This window comes from Molossus molossus, unplaced genomic scaffold, assembly GCF_014108415.1.
Source record: "Molossus molossus isolate mMolMol1 unplaced genomic scaffold, mMolMol1.p scaffold_m16_p_4, whole genome shotgun sequence".
In the NCBI taxonomy this organism is placed as follows: Eukaryota; Metazoa; Chordata; class Mammalia; order Chiroptera; family Molossidae; genus Molossus; species Molossus molossus.
Window position 1 is genome coordinate 61,954,916 of NW_023425377.1, and position 18,835 is coordinate 61,973,750.

Sequence of the window (18,835 nt, forward strand, 5' to 3'; positions counted from 1 at the left end):
AAGGAGAGAGGAAGGAAGAGAGAGAAACATCGATGTGAGAGAGACACATCGAGTGGCTGCCACCCACACAACCCCAATTGGGGCCGGGGACAAACTGCAACCCAGGTACATGCCCTTAGCAGGAACCGAACCCGGGACTCTCTGGTCTGCGGGCCAACGCTCTAACTGCTGAGCCAAACCGGCCAGGGCCAGACTGGAGTTTTAAATGCATAATTCTGCTGGTAGGGAGGAGGATGAGTCTGATAGGATAAGAGTGTCAGCCAGGAGACCAATTAGAGATGCTAAAGGCCTGGTTCAGGTGCCCCCAGAGGACAGAGTGCATTTGAGAAAAACGTTTAACAATTACTTAACTGGAAATCCAGGCTGATACAATCATTTTTGTTTTTTCTCCCTGTGATACACTGGAATGCTGGCAGGGCAAACATCACTTTCTTTTTGAGCTGGATGCCTGGAACTCCTGAAAGGCAGGACCAGCCCTCTATCTCTGTCATGGCAACTAGCAGCAATGCAAACAGCCTGTGTTTGGGAATGCTGGTTTAATTAATGGTGCTTTAATCAGATCAGGGTAATGAAAAGGAGTGGGAAATACCCTCAGCAACAGCAGGTAGAAGGAGCCTAACCACAGTAGGCATGCAGGACCCTAACCACTCTCAGCCTCAAAGTTAAAGCCCAGCACACCCTTCAGTGGGAAGCCAACCTTCCCTTCACAGCCTTCACTGTAAATCAGAAAATGCTGCCAACTGCAATGAATGCAGTTTCAGAAACTGTAGGGAGTCTCCTTACCAGTTCCAAGGCCCTGCTTTCCAACCCAAAAATCATGGAACCGTTCTTAGAACACCTGAAATGTGTTCTGATTGGAGCAGGCTGTGCAGAACATGGCATGTGTAATGGGCTTTGAGATATGCAGAGAGGAGGGTGACATGGAGGGATTCACCCACATTCAGCAGTTTTGTATATTAGAGTAGCAGAAATTTGAAGAATTTGCTCATTCAATTCTCCCTGTTGTGTGGGCTGTACCAGTAGATCCCCACTGCTGCCTTTCACTGCAAATAGCTTCCTCTGGTTGTCTTCCCAATATTAAGCCCCAGTAGGTCTGCTGTGGCAGTAGTAAAAGGTCTGCATACTAGTTAAGAAGGTGGGCTCTGGTCCAGGCTCAAACTCCATCTCCTCCACTCCTACTTGCTATGTGACCTTAGAGAAGTTGAGTGACACATTCAGCCTTTTGATACCTCGGTTTTCTCATCTTTAGATTGGGTAGTACTAGTCATTGCAAAGCTTAACAGAGTTAATGCTGTTTAAGTACTTAGAACAGTGTCTGATACATGGTAAGCCCTCAATATATATTAATTATTATTAATATTGCCAGAGTCCTCTATCCTATATTTAGTATGGTTGTACTTTCAGTTCATCTACCAGTTAATCAACTCACATCGCTATTTTGGAATCCCATAAAGTCTTCCCTTGGTCCCTTCCTTTAAGTCCTGGATACTTAAGAAGAGAACCACTGATCCTATAATCACTGACTCACTCTCTTCTGGGGCCAAAAAATATGCTTCATTTAGAAGGAAACGACCTTTTTTTTTAGGGACAGCACATTGGCTTTATTATTTTTATTATAATTATAAAAGTAATGCATGGTTATTGTAAAAATTTTGAGTAGCACAGAGAATATAAAGTGGTAAATCAAAACCTTCTTCCTGCCACTCCCACTCTTCAGAGATACCTAAGGTTAAGCAATAATTTCTTGCCCTGCCTCTCCCCTCCCCATTCCCTTAAGTCCTTTCCCCAGAGGTAACCATTTTAGTTGTTTCTTTTGGCATTGACATATCTCTGTTTTTCCTAAATAATATTTCTTATTACTACCATGATTAATCCATTTTATACATACTCTAGCGACTTCTTTTGATGTAGATTAGGATTTAACTCTTTTACATTCTCCATCCCTTCTGTTTCTTCCCCCCATCTTCCTGATGGAATTATATTATAATTTTGAGCTAAATCAGTATTCAGTGTTTACATTATGATCTCTATGCAAATATTATTTATAATGGACAACTGAAGCATACCAAAATTATATTTCTTTTTCTACTGTTAAAAGAAATAAACTTACCTTTATTGTTGAATGTATTACAGGTGTCCCTCCTTCCCCCCCCCCCCCATTGACTCCCTCCACCCCACTCCCTCCTCCTCCTGCCTTCCCCATGCTATTGTCTGTGTCCATTGGTTATGCATATAAGCATATACACTCTTTGGTTTATTTCTTCCTGCCCACCCTTCCCTTTGAGGTTCATCAGTCTAACAACCAATTTGTACTTCTTAATCCCTTCACCTTTTTGCCCATCCCCCCATCCCTCTTCCCATCTGGCAACCAACAAAAAGTTCTCTGTATCTATGAGTCTGTTTCCACTCTGCTTGTTCATTTTGTTTGTAGATTGAATTGTTGATAGATATGTATTATTGCCATTTTATTGTTTGTATTTTTGTTCTTCTTTAAGAAGACCCTTCAACATTTCATATAATACTGGTTTGGTGGTGATGAACTCCTTTAGCTTTTTCTTGTCTGGCAAACTCTTTATATGGTCATCAATTCTAAATGATAGCTTTGCAGGATAGAGTAATCTTGGTTGTAAGTCATTGCTTTTCATCACTCTGAATATTTCTTGCCACTCCCTTCTGGCCTGCAAAGTTTCTTTTGAGAAATCAGCTGACAGTCTTATGGGAGCTTCATTGTAGATAACTAACTGCTTTTCTCTTGCTGCTTTTAATATTCTATTTCTCTTTAACCTTTTGTATTTAATGATGACATGGCTTGGTTTGGACCCCTTTGGATTCATCATGTTTGGGACTCTCTATACTTCCTGGACTTGTATGTCTATTTCCTTCACCAAGTTAGGGAAGTTTTCTGTCATTATTTTTTCAAATAGGTTTTCAATTTCTTGTTCTCCCTCTTCTCCTGGCACTCCTATGATGCAAATGTTTATGTTTGAAGTTGTCCCAGAGACTCCTTACACTATCCTCATTTTTTTAATTATTCTTTTTTCTTTTTGCTGTTCTGATTGGATGTTTTTTGCTTCTCTATATTCTAAATTGATGGTTTGCTTCTTGGCTTTACCTACTCTATTAGTGACTCCCTGTAAATTATTTTTTATTTCAGTTAGTTCATCCTTCACTTCTGGCTGGTCCTTTCTTATGCTCTTGAGGCCCTCACAAGGTTCCTTGAAATTCTCACTAAGTTCATTGAGCACCCTTGTAACCAGTGTTTTGAACTCTGCATCTATTAGATTGCTTATCTTTGTTTCATTTAGTTCTTTTCCTGGAGTTTTATTCTGTTCTTTTATTTGGGACATGTTTCTTTGTCTCCTTATTTTGGCTGCCTCCCTGTGTTTGTTTCTATGTACTAGGTAGAGTTGCTATGCCTCCTAGGCTTCGTAGGGTGGCCTATTGTAGTTGGTGTCCTGTAGGGTCCAGTAGTACAACCTCCCTGATCACCTCTCGTGTGAAGTGTCTGCCCTTCTGTTGTAATTGAGTCTTGGCTGTTGTTGGCACATAAATGGGAAGGATTTTCTCAGGCTGATCAGCTATAAGGACTGGCTGTGACCACTGACCACTGACTTCTGACTACCTTGGAGGATCAGCTGTGGAGGGGCCCACCACACAGAGCAAGACTTACTTTAGCAGGGCTTTGGTACCCACTGAGTCCACTCCTTGAGTGTGTTGCTTGTGGGTGTAGTTGGGTGGTGGTGCTTTGACATGGTCTGAAGTTGTCCACTGGGTTTGCTGGCTCTGGGGCAAGGTTAACCACTGCCTGTGTTCTACCTGGGGCCGCCATGTATAAGCAACAAAGTGATCTGCAGATGGCTGCTTCTTGTGCTGGGCTTGGAGGTGCCCAGGCAAAGCCAAGCTGTGAACCAAGGCTGGCTGATTCTAATACCAGGCCTGGAGCCAGGTAGCGAGAGGTATGGGGCTCACTGAGGCCAGATTCTATTTGTTTGAGGGAATTTGGGAAAATCTGAAACAGAAGCCAAGACAGGCCAATCCTATGGTAAAGCCACTGAAAACAGCTTGGGTGGTCCTGAAAGTTGGGTCAGGCCAGGTTCAGGGAGTCACCAGGGTGGGGCAAACAGTGTAAACCAGGTTGCTAGAGTTCTAGATATGGTACCCATCTGCCAGGCCCATGGGAGAAGGGCTCACCAAAGGAACAACGGCCTCCACCAGCACGTCTATCCAGGAGAAAGCTGCCCCTCCAGCTCTCACCCCAATGCTGTACAACTCAGTTCTTCCCCGTATGTCTCTGTTGCCTTTCAAGCTGCCTCCCCCATGCTGGAGCCTGGAGAGAGCAAGTCTGAGTAAATCCATGCTCGGGCCCTTTAAGAGGAACTGCCTGGGGCTCCAGAAGCCTCAGCCTCCCTCAGCCTCCGCCTCCCTCAGCCTCCGTGCCCGCTGGTTTTTATGAGCCGAAGTGAGGGGGACTTCTCTTCCTGGCACTGGAACCCTGAGCTGGGAGCCTGGTGTGGGACGGGGACCCCTCACTTCTCAGGTAGGACCTTCACAGATGAGGTATCCCTCCTAATTTTTATTTGCCACACGTGGGTGTGGGACCCGCCATTCCATGCTTCCTACCAGTCTCAATGTGGCTTCTTCTTTAATTTTGTAGTTGTAGGATTTTCATTCTGCTCGATTTCAGGTGGTTCTGAATGATGATTGTTCTGTAATTTAGTTGTAATTTTGATGTGGTTGTGGGAGGAGGGAATACTGTGTTTACCTATGCTGCCATCTTGACCGGAAGTCAGAAAGGCCCATTTCTGATTGAAGATTTGAGACACACTTGTAGAGAATTGACTAAGATATAGAATCATAGAATGCTAGAGCTGGAAGACATCTTGGAGGTACTGATTCAAGGTGCATTTTTCAGAGACCCAGAGAGACTGAGTTATTTGCGTAATAAGTGGAAGATGGAGGACAGGAACCCAGGTCTCCTGATTATCTCTGCTGGGCTTCCAGGCTATTCTCTCACCCCACACCTTCAGGCCATCCTGAGCCCTTTAGTCTTAGATTTTCCTCTTCCATTTCTACTTCTTGTCAAGCTTCCTCCTGCCTAGTCTTGTCCCTGTATCAGTCATGGTTCAACTAGAGATACAGACCCAGTAGGAGCTAGAGAGTAGGGGATTTATTGGCTAATGAGGTTGCAGGGGGCCAACTAGGCAAACCCACAATCCACAGTGCAGGCTGTCAGGAAGGGCTGGCCCAAAACTCTTGGGCAGGAGCTGATGCTGCAATCCACAGGCAGAACTTCTTCCAGGAAAATCTAATTAATTGAATCAGGCCCCCTCAGGTTATCTCTGATAATCCCCTTTACTTAAATCAACTGATTATGGACATTAATCACAGCTACAAAATACCTTTGGAGGAACACTAATATTTAAGTGAATAAATAACTGGATTCTGTAGCCTACCCAAATTGATGCATAAAACCAACCACCACCATCCCTTGGTGGTCCCTCTGTCTGTCCTCCTTCCAGTCTGTCTGACATATCATTACCATATTAATCTTCCAAAATCTCTGCCTTGTCCTCCTTTTCAAAATTTTCCATGGTGATCAAGAGAAAGCCCAGCTTGTCTGCAGATACTGTGGAAGTAGGAGGTACACCCACTTCTCTTCACTTACACACTCCATTCTAGTCAAACCAGTCTCCTTACTCTCTGAACAATAACCATCTCTATAGCTCTTCCTCATTCTGTTGCTTTCCATTGCCCAAGCCCCACCACTCCCTTCAGGCCATTCTGTTCGGTTCCTGCCTCAAAGCTCCGGACCTCAGCCCCTTGTGACCACTGCAGCCCCCTGAGTTCCATCCCTCCTTCCTGCACCTCAGGTCTTCATTCTCTACCTCACTCACTTGCTGCTGAGCCAAACTAGCAGTAAAGAGGAATTCAGGATAGGTGGGTGGGGGAGAGAATCGCTTATTGTCCCTCCCTTTCCCCAAACCAGCCAGGATGCAGGTCAGACCCTAACAAATGGCTCCTAAGATCTTATTACTCAAGTGAAAGATTTGGGTCTAGGTTATTACAAATGGCAACTGAAACAATGTTCTCTCCATTTCTTTTCATTTCCCCTGACCACCACCTCCACCTCACACCTTGCTGTCAGGAGTGTTTAGTTTCTGATACCTCTTTTTAATCAAGTTGATATCCCATGGACCTGAGAAAATTTGAACTCGAGATGGAATGCAAACACGGAAGGAGCCAGAACAGATTCCTGACATTAGAGCATTCTCCTATTAATGTTTTAAAGAGTTCCTCCAGTGGGTCTGCTAAATGGAATCTATATCAGATCTTGCCAAAGCAAAATGTTCATACCAGGACAGCATAGTAGGAAAAGTTTGCCTTCCTGGGCTTGCAGGCAAATTTCTGGCAAATCTTGTACCACTTAATTTCCTACGTAGACACGGAGTAAGGTACTTAGCCTCTTTGTGTCTCGGGTTCCTTTATAAAATGAGGGTAATAATAGATGTTTATTTACCCTAGATAAAACCTATTAGGTGTATTGTGAGGATTCAGTTAGCCTATGGAAAGCACGTAGACACTCTAGCACGTGGAAGGGCCCAGTGCATCTGAGCTTCTGCTGTTATTAGCAAATATAGGGCAATCGAACCTCTGTGGCTCCCTCTGCACATCCCGACATCAATAGGCTAAGCTAAGACACTTTTGTAAAGTCACCCACCCCACCATCAGGTGCTCTGCATCTGGATCTGGAAACAGCTCTGGCAATGAGGTGGGCACTGCCTTCTTGCTGTGGGAGCCACTGGTCAGTCGCTTAGAAGTCAAGAAGTCCACGTCCTGAGGGGAGCAAATTGAACTCTATTTGAAGAAATATTTATTGATCATTTCTTATGTTCACTATATTGTGCTGGGTGCTGGGTCCTGGGGATGCTGAGATAAAATGTGGCCCAGGTCCTCGGGAGCTTATGAGATAGACAACACATGTGGAAACCACCAAGCACACCTCAGGCAGCTTGCTACATCATGAACACAGACAGTCAGGGGTGTCACAGAGTCACTACAGCAAAACAGCTAAGGGCATCAGAGGAGTTTGATTGTTTTGGGGACTGTGGCCCAAGAAGGAAATTAGCCTGGCTTTCACGAATGAGCACTCAGTTTAAGGCTTATTGTCAATCTCACAATAAAAATTCTGTTTTCATTTTGGTAAATGTAGAGATAGGGGCATACAAAATATACCCTCAATGGCAAATGTTTCATTCTAGAATCCTTGGAGAATGCACAGTATTATGTATACTTCCTGTTATTTGGATTTCAAAGTATGTCATCATCTCTACTCCATTCATCTTCTTGATATCCTTAGAAAGCAAGAAAGGGATTATTACACTCATTTTGGAAATAAAAAACGGAGACTTAGAGACGATAACCAAAATTTTAACGTTTCACGCTAGGTAGCTGGGCTTGGACAGGCTGTGAAGGAGAGGCATGGCTGTTCCGCCCTGTGTCCCTGTCGCCTAGCACAGAGGCTGGTAAAGAACAGATGCTCAAAGGATCTTTGTGAATGACCACCTGTACCTAGAGTCTGAGGAAAGCTTCTTAAGTAGGTACCCTGGGTTATAAGCTTTGAAGACAAAGTCAGATTTTGAGAGGGCAAAAAATATAGGAAGAGATGCATAAAATGTAGCATATATACATAACAGAATATTATTCAGCATTAAAAAAGAAGGAAATTCTGACCCATGCTACAATATGGATGAGACTTACGGACATTATTCCAGTCACAAAAAGACAAATGCCATATGATTCCACTGACATGAGGCACCTAGAGTGGTCAGATTCTGAGAGACAGAAAGTAGAATGCTGATGGCCAGGGCCTGGGCGGGGGGTGGGGGATTGTTGTTTAATAGGTCCAGAGTTTCAGTTTTGCAAGATGAAAAAAGTTCTGGAGATGGGTGGCACCTCAAAGGGAATGTACTTAACACTACCCAGCTGTACACTGAAAAGTGGTTAAGATGGCACATTTTATGTTATGAGTATTCTAGCACACTTGAATAAAAACACAGATGGAGAAGAAACCTGCGAGGACAAAGATGTTAGGGAAGGTAAAAAGGCAAAGGGTGTGTAGTATGTGCACAAGGAAAGGATGACTGACTGCCAGGGTCAGAAGTTAGAGCACAGGGAGGGAGGGAAGTGGTCAGAGAAGAGGCCAGATAGAAACCAATGGGCCTTGAATGCCATGCCCAGAAGTATGGAGTTTTAAATTTGGGCTTTGATTTTATATATGGCTGAGGTGGGTCTTCTAATATTCTCTTCAACCTTGGCTGCTATACAATTGTCATAGGTACTCGGTGGCCCAGCACTTTAAGCTGCCATACCAGTTCTACTCCAATCCATCCTCTTCTGCTAAGCAGACCCCAAGGCTCATCTCATCTGGGCCAGCAAGGGCCCGCTGCCCCTGAGCGCCCCTGGGGGGGCCTCCTCTGCTGCCTCTGGTTTGAACCAATCTCCCCTGGGGTATTCAAGCTCCAGCTGCACTAATGAAAACTAATGAGATCTCAGCCTGATTAGTGTGACTTCTTTCCAACTGAATACTCCTAAGCAGCCTCAGTCTGCAAGTTCACACTTGGTAAATTACTGGCTCTGTATAGGAAGCTGCTTGGATTTCCCACCCTGACTTCCTCCTGGGGGAGTCTGATGGCCATGTGATAGTGTCCCTGGTAGTTGCTGCCTATGTTGCTTCATAGGCTGGGCTGTTCTCAGTGTAAGACAAAAGGCTTACTTGTTGAAAGTAGAAATGAGTTGGCCTATGACATTTGGAGTTTGGGTGTCAAGAGGACACCCATGCAATGCTGACTGGAGCTGTGAACCAGACAGACCTTTCCGTGTAGGTCTCTTATTTATTTAACATGAAGTTTTAAAGCTTTTAAAAATCTTCTCTATGTCTCAGTCTTTCATTTCCAAAATGAGTGTATTAATCCCTTTCTTGCTTTCTGAGGATATCAAGAAGATGAATGGAGTAGAGATGATAACATACTTTGAAATCCAAGTAACAGGAAGTATACATAATACTATGCATTCTCCAAGGAGTCTAGAACGAAACATTTGCCATTGAGGGTATATTTTGTATGCCCCTATCTCTACATTTACCAAAATGAAAACAGAATTCTTATTGTGAGATTGACGATAAGCCTTAAACTGAGTGCTCATTCGTGAAACCAGGCTAATTTCCTTCTTGGGCCACAGTCCCCAAAACAATCAAACTTCTCTGATGCCCTAGCAATTTTACTTTCACAACATCTGAGAAAGGGACTTGATAAAAAGAAATGCCGGAATCTAAACTATTCCTTTCACCATTTTCACACCCACATCTCACTCTGACTGGCTATGTCTGTCTGCTAGGGCTTCTCACCGGGACATGGAGAAGACATCCCCCCATAGTTATAACAGCAGCAAGAGCAAAATGCCTCAAGCCTGGCCGCCTTAGAGCACGAAACCACACTAAGCCCCACACTCTAGAAAATGGTGGAGGAGGCGGTTGGGGTAACGGCGAAGAGCTTGCCCATCTGTAGTCCATCACCTTGCACCATGCACCAGGGAGCATCTAATGGTCAGGCCATGGACAACCCCTATTTCAGGCCGTGCTCACAGATGGCTTCCCTCTGATACCTTACCCAGCACTTCCTAGTCTCTCCACGGTCCACTGCGGCCTGACTCAGTGCCCTGCCTTAAATGTGAAAATAAGAGAGATTAAAAAAGAAGATCATTAGGAATACCTCAGTGTTTGATATCAGTTGCTGGTTTTCAGTTTAGTAATCCACTTCCACCTCCCTCTTTGGTTCTAGACTCTGCATCCCACTAGACTCAGCACTATGAGACCCCCTGACTTAAGGTCCTCCTGTGGCTTCAGATGAAAAAGCCATCACATTAGTCCTGGGTTGGAGGACCCTGCTGAACAGGCCAGCTCCTGGCCCACCATGTTGGCTTCTAATTCTGGTTCTGCTATTTACGTGACTCTTCCTCACTGCATGGAGTCCAGAATACATCGGGCATCTACCCTTCCCGTCCAGGTGGTTCTTCAAGAACTTGGCCCTGGCCATGCTTCTGGGATGAGCGATTGAGAGCAAGAGGCAGAGAGAAGGGAATAACCTTTGGTGTGCAATGGGAGCCCCACGTGGGATGGAGGCTTTGTCTAAAAATTAGGAATTCTTTTTATCCACATTAGGGCCATAAACCAAAGTGTCTGTGTGTGTACCACTTTGTGTTCTTTCTTTCTTTCTCCCTTCCTTTCTCCCTCCCTCCCTCCCTCCCTCCCTCCCTTCCTCTTTCTTTCTTTCTTTCTTTCTTTCTTTCTTTCTTTCTTTCTTTCTTTCTTTCTTTCTTTCTTTCTTTCTTTCTCTCTCTCTCTCTCTCTCTCTCTCTCTCTCTCTCTCTCTCTCTTCTTTCTTTCTTTCTTTCTTTCTTTCTTTCTTTCTTTCTTTCTTTCTTTCTTTCCTCACCCGAGGACATTTTTCCATTTTTTGTTCAGATGGAGTGGGAGAGTGAGAGAGAGAGAGAGAGAGAGAGAGAGAGAGAGAGAAACATCAACATGAAAGGGACACATCGAGTGGCTGCCTCCCGCACAACCCAACCAGGGCCGGGGACAAACTGCAACCGAGGTAGGTGCCCTTAGCGGAAATCAAACCCAGGTCTCTCTGGACCGCAGGCTGAAGCTCTAACCACTGAGAAACCCGGCCAGGGCCCACTTAGTGTACTTTAAAAGTAGCCCAAATGTTTACTATAAGAATTTTGATAACCCAGATTTTTTTTTTAAGAAAAAAGGTAGAAGCCCCGGCCAGTTTGGCTCAGCAGTTAGAGCATCAGCCCACGGTCCAGAGTCCCAGGTTTGGTTCCCGCTATAGGCATGTACCTCAGTTGCAGTTTATCCCCAGCCCCGGTTGGGGTCGTGTGTGTGGCAAACACTTGATGTGTCTCTCACATCAATGTTTCTCTCTCTCTCTTCCTCTCTATCTGAAAATAAATGCAAAAAAAATATCCTCGGGTGAAGATAAAAAAAAAAAGAAGGAAGGAAATACCCTTACTCTCACACTAAACTATGACTAGTAATAATAACATCTTGGTGTAAGTCTCTCCAAACTTTTATATCTATAAAATGTATCTTTATATACTGCTTTATAATTTGATTTTTTTTCACATAATTGTGCATTTATTCATGACACCAAACACTCACCTGTCATTCATGGCTGCATGGTATTCCATGGGATTATGACTCTACCAGACTTTCTTTTACCCCCTTTTTTGGACATTGGGTTGTTTCTGGGGATTATAAACAATTTGGTGTCAGGAAAACTTGGACCTAAGCCTTTGACTATATTTACGTGTTATATATATATATATATATATATATATATATATATATATTTCTTTCTTTTTTTAATCCTCACCTGAGGATATTTTTTCATTGACTTTTTAAGATAGTGTGGGAGGGAGACACATCAGTTGTTTGCCTCCTGCATGACCCCGATTGGGGCCAGGGATCAAACCTGCAACCGAGGTATGGGCCCTTGACCGGGAATTGAACCCACAACTCTTTGGTCCGTGGGCCAACACTCTAACCACTGAGAAACCCAGCCAGGGCTTTGACTATATTTTCAATTCCTTAAGATAAAACTCTAGAAGAATTAATAGGTTGAAGGGCATGCTTTCTCTCAAGGTTTTTGATATTTATTGCCAGATCAGCCCCAAGAAAATTAAAACAATTTCTACTCCTATACCTTCAATATTTCACTAACTCTAGGTATTATAACTTGTTAAAGTGTATATATTATATATATATATATATATATATATATATATATATATATATATATAGTGGGGGTTGTTGGAAGAGGTGCTATAGAGGGATCATTCATTTTTGTATGGGCTGATCTATCACTTCTTTTCATTTATGATTTCTATTTCATATCACGATTGGGAAGGCCTTCCCTGCTCATTAGAGCATTCTTTCTCATTTATTTATTTATTTATTTGTTTTTGCAATATATTTTACTGATTTATTTTTTAGAGAGACAGGAAGGGAGAGAGAAAAAGAAACATCAGTGTGAGAGAGAAACATTGATCGGCTGCCTCCTGCATGCCCCTACTGTGATTTGGACCCACAACCCAGGCATGTGACCTGACTGGGAATCGAACCAGGACCTCTCTCAGTCCATGGGACAATGCTCAATCCACTGAGCCACACCAGCCAGGCTCTTTCTCATTTCATTTAATTCTGAATTCCAGGAACATAATACTTTAAGCTGTTTCATCTCCAGAACCCTGGACTTCAGGGAGGCACTGACTCCAAAGACCTACAATGTAAAGGGAGGAATGTGATAAAAGTAGATCTGAGCACTGATCCCACAGCCCACAGACTCTCTGGGGACTGGAAACGGAATTTAAACCTGCTTTAGGGTCCCAATGACCATCTGACAACTCCAGGGGCTGCTTGAATGTCCCTAGTTTACCCAACCAGGGTTTTCCTTCTTGTTCAAATCTTTAGAAAAGTCCCCTGGGTTCAGAATAATGTCAACATCTTCTCAAGCATCTGTCTCCCAAACTATGTGGCCAGTGCCCTGATATGTCTACCCTGCAGGGACAGAGGTCACCCAGGCACTTACAGGTGGGAGAGGACCAGAGAGAGCAGAAGGGTTGACCTCCACCATGATGACAGCCATGCTCCACCGTCAGTAAAGGGAACACTGACTGCAGGCTACGTGCTGTTCACACCAGGCCCTGGCACCTCTGCCGGGGTCCACAAGTGCATTTCTTTGTGTGTGTGTGCGCGTGCGTACATGTGTAAGCACACATGTACATGCTCACTTGCTCAAGCTTGCACACACACTTTCTAACCTCCTTCTACTACTTAATTCTAAAAGGGGAAACTCTCTAATTTTGAAGAGGGGAAGGAGGAGTGGAGCAAAGAAAATCTACAGTAGAAATAGTAAGAAAAAGATATGCACTGAGCATGCGCAGAGTCATTTTTCCTTTGCATGCTTTATTAAAGAATTATATGACATAATTACACGTTATAATGTCTTTACACATATTTATGGTAATTACGTCAATGCACACTTGATGTTCTGTAATTACAGTAAATACACAACAATCCTGGCAAATCACCTGATCAAGAATTCAAATTCCCTAAGTGAAGACGGGAGAAAAGATATTAACTCTTCTGCTACCCGATTACCCCGCACCTGATCGTTCCTCCACCTTCCCTGACCGTTCATTTCACAAGGATGTTCCTGAGACTGGTTCCTACAGCAACACCACTTACTTTTGTCACAGTTTCCCCTATGATGCTGTTGTGTGTGCTGACTGTGTGTGTGTGTGTGTGTGTGTAAGGGGAGGGGCAGCCATGCCCTAATAGAGCTCCCAGGACAGGTAGGTTGTGAACATGCACTAGGTGCCCTCTGTGAAGAGAATTGTCCTGGGAGATGTGGGAAATACAGAGAAAATGCTGGTCCGGATCCATTCCTCACAGAGGGAAGTAGCAGGGAGAATGGATACCTCAGCAGTTCCCTCACCTGTAGGCTGCTGTTACTCTCCAAGCCACTGTGTGACAGTAGGTTCCTAAGGGCAGGACCACATCCAGTTCTCTAGCACCTGGAATCACACTGGGTCTGTCATAGTGAGGCTGATACCACCTATCTGTGTTCGTCCTACACGCATTAATTATACTGGATGGATTGTTTTCTTCCCTCTTTTTAAAAATCCTCACCCAAGGATATTTTTCTATTTATCTTCAGATAGAGTGGGGGAGAGGGGGTGAGAGAGAGAGAAACATCGATGTGAGAGAGACACATCAACTGGTTGCCTCCTGCACAACCCCAACCAGGGCTGGGGACAAACCACAATTGCCCTTGACCGGAATCGAACCTGCGACTCATTAGTCTAAGGGCCAATGCTCTAACCACTGAGCAAAACCGGTCAGGGCTGTTTTCTTCTCTTTTGTGAATATTTTTCATCATCTCATCTCTGGATTCTGGTGTTGGGGAGTTTGTTGTTCTTGCAAGTGGGACCTGTGGCCAATTTATTTTATTTATTTATTTATTTATTTATTTATTTATTTTTCTTTATTGATTTTTAGAGAGGGAAGTAGGGAGAGGGACAGAGAGATAGAAATATCAATGAGCGAGAACATCAACTGGCCGTCTCCTGCATGCCCCCAACTGGGGATCGGGCCCACAACCTGGGCATGTTCCCCTGAGCCACACCAGCCGGGCTGTGGCCAGTTTATCAAAAACAGTCAGTAATTGGCATAATTGTTGTCTCAACGTGAGGCATCTTCTATGATCTCTTCATATGTGGGGCCCAATCCCTCCTGAGGTCTGCAGGGAGTGTTTGTCTACTTTTCTCGGAGGAGATCAGAACCATCCTTGGATTCAGGCCAGCACACATTTAGCTCAGAGGAGCGCTGGGCCTCCAGGAGGCAATAGAAGAACCAAGTCCAGCAGTCAGACTCCAGCTTCCCAAAGGGACATAACAATGGCTCACCACACTGGGTTTTCTCTACGAAAGGAATTTACTGTGAGGCAAGTTGTAGAACTGAAAAACACAAGGCTAGAGCTAGGTAACACTCTCCCTGCCTACCTACTTCAGGGCCTTTGAACTAGGAGATGTTAAGGAGTTTGAAAAGTTAAAAGCTTTAAATAAATGTAAGGAATTTGCAGTAGACTGCAGTGCCCAGCATTGACCTCCTTTACCGTAGAAGCAGGAATAATACTCCTCTCCCCGTTGGCACACACTGATTTCATCCCACCTCTGTGACCTGGAGAAACTAATTAGCCCTGAACAGGTGGTCTTGAAGGGAAATTTCACTGATCCCCACAGGTGGAAAAGAGAAATCTGTGGCATTGGCTTAGACCAGTGCGGGGAAGGACTGAAATGAAGGCTGACTAATGGTTTATCAAAGTAGCAAACATATTGACTAATAGAATTCTTAGCCATGAAGTCTCCATGTTCCACACAGACTGATGTCAAAGCAATTACAGATTTAAATGAAGCTGGAATCCTTACTGCGGAAAATGCTTGTTTTAGCCCAAGAAGGGGGCTAGAAGTGAGTGACCCATTACTCCCCTGGTAATGAAAGCGCCTGGCAGCCTGCAGGCTTCTCAGGATGTAATTGCTGCGGGCTGACATGGGGATCTCACTGCACTAATGATGCCCTGTGCCATCTTCTGAGGCCTCACTCCACTTTTCTCGCTCGTAAGCGCCAGGATTGCAAAGGAACGCAGCAGGTAGACATGAACACATTAACACGTGCATCTTAGCATTTTTCAAAAACATTGCCATCATCTTTTAGTCTTCTTTCATCCTTTTTTTTTAATTGTTAATTGCTTAAGACCTAGTAAATTTAGACGGATGCCTCAACCATGTATTTAAACATGTGAGCAAGTGAAATGGAAACAGATGTAGCATTTTCTTTCTTTCTTATTTTCTTTTTAGTGAGGACTTTGCACGGCCAGAAACCATAATTCATATTTTCTTCACACTCACAAAAGATTCTGCTGGAACCAAGTGTGTGTTGGGAAACAGATTTTCTAGGCTCTTTCTGGTTGGGCGTTGTTGTGCTGTGTTTTTAACTGCTGTTCATTTAGCAACTGCTAGAAAAGGTGGGCTCGGCGGAAAGTAGCCCACAGCTTGCTCCTTTCCACGTGGGTTCTGAGAAGAAATTGGGAGGTCTGTGCTCCTTTGAAGGTGGGAAGGAGCGGGAACCCACAAGATTCGGTCAGTTAATCAGAGCAGGCTATTTCACAAAAGCAATTTCTTGCCTCAGAGCAACAGGTGGGGGTGCAGAAAGAAGGGAGAAAGAAACAGCTTTTACTTTCTAAGGGTTACCGCTTTGGAGGTGGAGGGCAGGAGCTTGAAATTAAATATGCGGAAGAGAAACCAGTAAGAGTCAAAATCTCCAGCACGAAATGTCCATTTAGTCTCAGTGATGGGTTTGCCAATAAAGTCTGTTTCAGCACCCTGCCCCCCCACCCCCCCTACCCCCGCCCTCGGCTCATCTCCACCAGTGGCTTTGGGGTTCAATAACTGCCCAGTGGGACTGTGCTCCATTCTCTCCAGAGCTGTGTAATTCTTGGCTGCTGAGCTGCCAACTGTGGTCCCTGGGGAGCGAAAATTAATTTCTTTCCCTGCCCCACTCGGCTGATCCCAGCTGGCCCGTGGGCTCAGCTGGGAGCTGGGGTCAGATGCATGAGACCACCAGGTGCTTGGAGTAAATGATCAGGGCCTTGGGCCGAGAAGGCTTCTAACAATACGGAAATGGCATTTTCCACTTAACTCAATTGCGGTGCACCTGGGTGTCTCTCTACACCGAGATTCAATTATCAGACAATGCATGTCCCTCCTTACACCCAACCCTCACCTGTGCTTTCTGGGGAGCTGTGTAGTGCCCTCTTTTTCTGGCAGCTATGGGTGGTGAAATTCCAACAAGCAAGAAAAGAGGATTTTTCTGCTCATTGTCAGCTTCAGGACTAACTCTAGTGTGCAGTGGGCGGCCCCGTGAGAGAGCACCGGAGTGTTCTAGCTGTGTGGCTTTGGGCAAATCACTTAACCTTCCCGAGCCTCAGTTTTCTCCTGTGTACGATATTCCAGATGACTTTCGGTCTCGGCATCTAGTTCCAAACTCCCAAGGAATCTATCTTAGTGCATTTCACTGAGGATCCCAAAGCACTTCCTTGACAAGAGAGTGTTCAGTCTCAAAAATTAATTCAGAAGAAACTGGAAAATAAAGTCATGAATAAAGGGCATGTCGTGAGTTCTCAGCCCGGGTCTCCTGCATCCACTCCCTCAGGAAGCCCAGCAGTCTCCCTGGAGTCCCACTTGTTAGAACTTAGAGGCAGCTTGCAGGCCGGACAGGGATGGCAAGAAGGAAGTAAAGACCATCACCCAGGGCAAGATTCGTTTGGCATTGTCTCCAAAAGGTGCCTTCACCGGCCTCCAGCCTCTCGCTCTTCAGCTTGTGAAGCCATCAATGGAAACCGGATCCAAGTGTTGCTGATTCAATGATGTTTGCCCAAATGTTGTTTCCGAAGAGCTGTTGGATGCCCAAGATGCCTTCTGAGTCTGTTTTCTTTTTCCAACACACTCGTTTCTTTTCCTGGAAGTGGGACATGGCATGAAGCCGGAGGAATCTGAACCCGAGTCTATTCCAACTCCTTTCTAAACTTGGATCCCAGTGCAATAAGAGGATTTGGGAACCCGGCAGAGGCTCCTTCCTCCGGCCCCTCCCAGAGGTCCTGGGAGCTGTTGCTGTTAGTAGGTACTGAATGCATGCAGCAATTCTGTGCTCCCGAGCCAGGCATTGCTCCATACATTTCTGTTTCACATCATCTTCAAACCACACGGAGAGGAAGATATTAGTACCTCCATTATACACACGAAGAACTTCTAAGACTACATATAGTAAATGGCAGACTCCACATCCAGACCTAGGCATATAGCCCTTGCTCCTTGTAACATCACACACACACACACACACACACACACACACACTTGCAATGAAGGTGTGCTCTTTTTCAGACTAAGGAGAGCCCCTCCCAGGTGGCACACCTTTGAGTCACCTTGTTAAAAAGGCAGCTCCAACCCATGAGACAGATCAGAGCTCTTGATTGGCTGTTGCATATCTTCCTGGCTATTTGAACACACCTTTCTTCCCTGGCTTCAGAGTTCTCCCAGCAGACCGGCTCTCTCCACTCAGGAGGCCCTGGCGTGTTCCTTTCCCAGTTCCTCCTTCAACCCCTTCCCACTGCCAGGCAGCCCCCTTTGTCTTGTTATTCTCCTTGGATACGCTGCCCAGTATAGACAGCCCCATCACTCTCATGAGGCATAATCGCCATGGTTTTCTGTAGCTCCCGTCCCTGACCCTCAACTGGGGAAGGCTGTAGAGTAGGAAGAGCAATAATCTCAGCTTTCTTACTCACCAGCTTGTGTCCTTGTACTCATCACTTGTCCTGCCTGAGCTACAGATCTCTTTGTCTTCTCTCATAGGGTTTCTGGGGGATCCAACAAGTCAATATGTGTGGATGTACTTGGTGACTATAAAGCACCAGGCCAGACAAAGTCCCTCTATGCCCATTACCCCCACCCTAATCCACTCTCTATTGTTTTTCATCCAGCATTGATCAAATGGCCCCACATGCATCTCCTTCTCAGAGGATGCCCAAGTCCTCTCTCCCAACAGTGCCCCCAAACTGGTTGCATTCCACGGCAACAGAAGACAGACTGAAGCCACGGACACATGGCTCCATGTGAAAGGAAACAAAAGCATTGGATTTTGACATCTTTTAATTTTCTTTTTCTGCATAAAAAGTAGAAGTGAAGAGTGAAGACTTGTAGTAACACCCTAGGCCAAGTAGCATATTCAAGACAGCATGGCAGGTGACACACAGGATGTCAGAGAGCATGACAGCAGCACTGGGGATGTGAATAGCATAATGCCACACATCTGCATTGCCAACAGAGCCCGTATAACTTGGCAGTGGGCATGGAAATACGGTGTGGGTTAGAAGATGCCAAAAAGGGTTGATATGTTACCATCAGCACAAACACCATGCACATTCCACCGAAGCTGCTAACATGGAGGGGCGTGCCTTCCAGCCCATCTTGTTGCCTTTGAGTTGGTCTCAGGTGGGTAGCTCTTCCTTCCCCTGCCCACACAGAAGCATTTCCACCTTCACATCTACACTGCAACATGTCTTAAGAGCAAGGACCATGTCTTCAATGCTTCTGGTCTCCACCTGGCCAGAAATAGGTCTCACAAGTAGAAGACACTTACTATCTATTCACCAACCAA

At 44.9% G+C, this 18,835-nt stretch overlaps 1 protein-coding gene across 2 annotated transcripts in view; it reads left to right on the plus strand.

Annotated features, from left to right (window-relative positions):
• Window positions 1-18,835, plus strand: part of PEBP4 (phosphatidylethanolamine binding protein 4) — a 212,703-nt gene that overhangs the window by 66,806 nt on the left and 127,062 nt on the right. The window lies entirely within an intron of this gene.